At 48.7% G+C, this 5,137-nt stretch overlaps 1 long non-coding RNA gene across 1 annotated transcript; it reads right to left on the bottom strand.

Moving 5' to 3' along the window:
* Positions 1-395: 395 nt before the first annotated feature.
* LOC135370396 (uncharacterized) lies at positions 396-4,292 on the bottom strand. The gene is made up of 2 exons (XR_010415327.1): positions 1,137-4,292; positions 396-910 (listed from the first exon to the last, which is right to left on the bottom strand). It is a non-coding gene; the product is annotated as an uncharacterized LOC135370396 (long non-coding RNA).
* Between the last annotated feature and the right edge of the window lie 845 nt (positions 4,293-5,137).

Here is a 5,137-nt window from a genome sequence, read left to right as displayed (position 1 = left end):
TCGGGGACTCCAGAGGCGACAATTTAAAAAAGAAACAAACATGGTTGATGGATTCGCTGTTGGACGATTCGGATTCGGGGATCACGAATGCCTGCATAGGATTCAAGGATTCGGTTACCAGATCCCTAGTTATTAGCATGGTTCGGTCAGGAAAGGGGGAGATAATACAACGCTAAGGAAATAAATTATGCACTCCTTATCAGTCTCACTGGTAACGTCATCTCGACCTCAATAACGTAACGACTTCAATCGTAGTAGTCCGCGCAACGGATGGATGGCATTCACGGTCGTAGCATGGAGTCATTCTCCAGGCGCAATACCGTGTGTTAAATATTCCAAATCCGTCGAGGTGGCAGGGCATCCATCGGGGAACGACACGAACAACGCTACGTATGTGCTACGTAGAGAAAGCGGAACAACAACCGCAAGATTTATTGCGTGTCGGCTTAAATAGTGAGACTAAACCGGAGTACAAACACGTGTGACTGGTTAGGCAGCGCGTAGACAGATACACATCATTCTTCCACCCTTCGATGAATACCTGTTTACTGGTTTCCGGATTATTGTGGACCGTCGTAGGAATTGCGGAGTTTCCACGGAGACTGCCGTTTCCGGCACTTGAGGTGGAGGGGACTCTGGTGATGCGGTCATGCACCTGGTCGACGTGACGTCGTATAACTTTGGTCGAAGGTGTCTGGATTGTCACAGTACGGGACCAGGAAGTTTCGCGGACGTATCCGGGAAGCCACTGGTGTCCAGCGGCGTAGTTGCGGGCGTAGACCTTGTCTCCAGCTCGAACGGGACAGTCTTGCTTCGGCTGGTCGTCACTGGCGGTGTGGGCGCGAGCAAGGCCAGGAGAGGTCGGATGAGATATCCGAAAAGTGCTTCCGATGGTTGTAGAGGGCTTCTCCTATAAGGTAACAAGAACCTGGATAAGTCGTTCTTCGAGGCCATTTCCCTGGACCTTCTTTAATCCATCTTTTATAGTTCGAACCGCGCGTTCGGCCAACCCGGGTGGTACCGGGCAGCGCGAGTATGAGTAACATTTTTTTGCAGTCAATACAAAACGGTGGACCATTGTCCGAGACCACAGTACGCGGCAAACCAAAACGTGCAAACAGTTCAAGAAGTCGCACTACTGTAGCTTTCGATGTAGTCATGGTCATCACTAGTGCCTCCATCCACTTGTGGAGTTCACTGCCACCACAATCATCTTCCTTGAATGGTTCCCGCAAGGTCTGTGTGCACTCGAGTCCAGGGTTCCTTTGATGTAGGCCATGGAACTGGCTCCGTCGCTGGGGGCATCATCGCCGCTGGCAGTTCCTGGATAGATCTGGATATTTTTTATCCAGTCCGGACCACCAGAACGTTGAACGAGCAACAGCTTTCATTGCGTATATCCCTTGATGACACTCGTGCAGCAGTGAACAACATGCGGGAAACATGTGGAAATTACCACGCGATTATTCGAAAAGATTTCATTTGAAACGTCTCGAGAAATACTGCCGCACGGCGGGTTCCAAATTGGCAGTGTCCTTTGGTCACCCCGCAAGAATGAGTTCGTCCGCAAGTTTCGTCTGCATCCGTCTGTTCCACCTCGGCTTCCGGTTGGTCATTAGCATGCAAGAGACTGCAAGAGTTAAAGCGTTTAACGAAGATAGAATACGGCCCGAGGCCACGGCCGAAGAGCCCAGTCATGCAAGACGAGAAGGAACGTCCGCGTCGCGAGCAGATCGGTTTTCTTGCTCAGCCCTTCGTGCCTCGATGATGACCATATAGGTAGTGCTGGCAGTGCTTGAGGTAACGATGGCGCTGGGTATGGCGGTCGTTACAGCGCCTCCGCCGCCCGGGAGATCGGCGCTAGAAGATCTTGGCCGCCAGTTGCAGCAGGCTTCGTAGATGCTTTCGGGGCAACTGGCACGGCACAGAGCTCAGTGTCTGTCTTGTCTTGCAAGAACGAAAGCAATTACTCAAGTGAAAATCCAGTCCCTCAGACATCAACAGGAAACGGCGGGTTCACCCAACACACACCAAGACAATCCAATCTTTGCAAAACAAGAAAAGATAGGTTTACGCTGTGCAAACACCATCCACGATTCCGCAAGCCGTACTGCTAAACTTTTAAACCGCAGGAGTAAGGACTCAAACAATCTGCTTTTCCATGAAGTTTTCCTTGTCTATCGGTTTCCAAGTTTACCGAACTGTGGATCACCTCGATACCACATCTCTCAAAGAACGTGCTAGTCAAGTCGCTCGTGAAATCGCTCCCCTGAAGTGACTGAACCTCTGCCGGACATCTGACTCGCCAAGACTGACCATAAAGCATCCACTATTCCTGGAGATGTTCCGTGCTTCATCGGAACTGCTTCAGGGAATTTTGTCGCCGGACAGGTCCTAGTTAAGATGCATTTGTTTCCCGAATCCGCCGCAGTTTTGTCACTGTCGAATTTTAACTTTGAACGACTCCGTCTCCATAGCCGAGTCCTTTTTCTTACAAAAGTTCTTCAGAGCGATTTGAGAAAACATACGGGTACGATTTAGACAGGTTTTGGGAAACTGCTCCTTCTGTGTGCAGCTCGCCATACGGGCCTTTGATGCAAACCTTCGCTACTACTTGTTTTATCCCCACACTGTCCCCGTAAAATCATGACCCTTCACGTATGAAGCGTGCACTATATCCATGGTAGAAGCCGAATCACAGAGACTACATGGTTTCCCATTCACCTCCAAATCACGCATATATGGCCCCAACAGCGTCGATATTTTCATCGTCAGCAACATACGAAAATACCATTTTAGGTTTTGGGCATTTTGCAGCGATATGTCCCATATTATTGCAATTTGTCGCCTCGCTTCATAAGCCTTCACTTTTACGTCCCTGCGTGTGCTTTCCTCCTCTTTTGAAGTTCCTTCATGATCTACTGTTTCCTTCGATAACTGAGGGATTTCAGCTGTCTCTTCCTCCCTGCTTAATGTCTTACGTTGACGGTCCTCACGGTGCATTACAAAATCCTGAGCAAGCTCTGCTTCTTTCTCAACGGTTTCAACGTCCGTTCTATCTTGAACCCAAAGCCTTGTACTCTGTTGGGTATTCCTCGATAGAATTGTTCCATGCAGAAACAGTTCAGAACTTTCTCTTTCTGGTCATAAGCCCCCCATTCGCCCTTTTTAACCACTCTACCATAGTTGCTTTCACATTAGACTTGTTCAGAGTAACTTTCTCCAGCTTTAATTTCTAACTGCCTCTGTTGACAAAGTATACTCTCTCAGAAGGGAATCATTTACTTTTGTGTCCTCTGAGTCTTTCTTGCTCAGACGAGCAATCACTAGCTGATTCACAAGGTACCACCGACAATATTCGCCGACTCAACTCCACGAATTTTGGGGTATACTGACTTTCTCGCACGTCCTCTCAAGGTTAATGAGAAATAACCCAATATCATACCCCACTTTGTAAGGCTGCAAAAGTTTAGAGATCTTGACTTCCCATTGTCCACAAAACTAACTTCACTTGAATTGTCCAAACTCCTCATATCTAGTTCCAGCTTAAGTTAAGCTCCCGTTCTATATTTTGCTTTCTAGTAGCATCCTCAATCTTCGTTCCAGAAGTTAAGCCTCTTCCCTTTCCTTAGCCTTCTGGATAACTTCAAAGCATTCCTCAAGCTCGTCCGCTTATACTCCTGAAGCCTGTATAGCAGCCACCAGCTCCTGCTTTCGCCTGGACTTCTCAGCACTTATTCCTAATTCCTTACATAGTAGCAGGAGACTTCAGATCCATAATGGCAGCGGTAAGTCTATGTTCTAAAATGCTAGTCCTAATGCGCACGTGCCAAAATCGAACGACTGAAAATTTTGAGCTTGGCGTGGCTCATGGAAACCCCAACCGCTCACCAGTTAATGCCCGAAGAACATGGACTACACCCAAGTAAGCCTCGATGTTTGTGTCTGGAAGCACCCTGCTGGCTTCAGGTACCATGGACTCCACCCGAGTAAGCGCTCGATGTTTGCGTCTGGAAGCACCCTGCTGGCTTCTGGTACCATGGACTCCACCCGAGTAAGCGCTCGATGTTTGCGTCTGGAAGCACCCTTCCGGCTTCAGATATCCCGTCGCTGCCACCAGTTGTTGCACCTCTGGTTCCGGTTGGTCATGAGTATGCAAGAGACTGCAAAAGTTAAAAGCGTGTAATGAAGATAGAATACGGACCGAGGCCACGGCCGAAGGACTCAAGAGCCCAGTCATGCAAGACGAGAAAGAACGTCCGTGTCGCGAGCAGATCGGTTTTGTTGCTGAGCCCCTCGTGCTTCGATGATGACCGTACAGGTAGTGCTGGCAGTGCTTGAGGTAACAATGGCGCTGTGCATGACGGTCGTTACAGCTCCCAACTGTAAAGCCCACCGCTGAATCAGGTCTGCTGCTGTGAGGGGAGTCGCTCTGCCATTCCATAGTGATCGCAGTGGTGGTCGATGACGGATGACCAACGTAAATTCTCGTCCCAGAAGGTAGTCACGGAATTTTTGCAACACCAAACACCAACGCTAAGGCTTCGCGCTCAATCTGGGAGTAGTTCCGCTCAGCGTTACTCAAAGTCCTTGAACGAAACCCGATGGGCTTGCGTACTTTTCCTTCTTCATGAAAAAGTACAGCACCGATGCCTCGCGTCACATTCTAGTAGCAATGGCTTGTCCGCGTCAACAACAACAACAACATGTGTATTCTGATGATGAAGTGGGGAGGTCCGCGTCAAAATGCGAAAGAACATCGGCGTATTGCAACAAGGCTTTCGAGTGGTCAAATGCTCCCTGCTGTTCGTTTGTCCATCTCCATGTAGCCCCCTTTCTTTAAGAACTGATAAAGCGGCGAAGGATGTTCCGCCAAATTAGGAAGAAACTTGCAGTAGTATGTTAACATTCCCAGATAGGACTTGAGTTCACTCACATTAGTGTGTGTGGGCGCCACGACAATCGCTTGATTTTTTTTTTTTTTCGGTTGGGTGCTGCCCTTCTTTGTGAATGCGATGAATGGGATGACCCAGGTAAGTAACAGAGGACTTCCAAAACTCGCACTTGTTTTTGTGCAACTAAATTCCGTTGTCTTGAAGTCTCAGCAAAACTGCCTTCAGCACTTTGCCGCGATTGT

Source organism: Ornithodoros turicata, chromosome 10 (genome assembly GCF_037126465.1).
Source record: "Ornithodoros turicata isolate Travis chromosome 10, ASM3712646v1, whole genome shotgun sequence".
NCBI lineage: Eukaryota > Metazoa > Arthropoda > Arachnida > Ixodida > Argasidae > Ornithodoros > Ornithodoros turicata.
The sequence above is the reverse complement of the archived record's forward strand: the minus strand, read 5'-3'. Positions and strand labels throughout refer to the sequence as shown.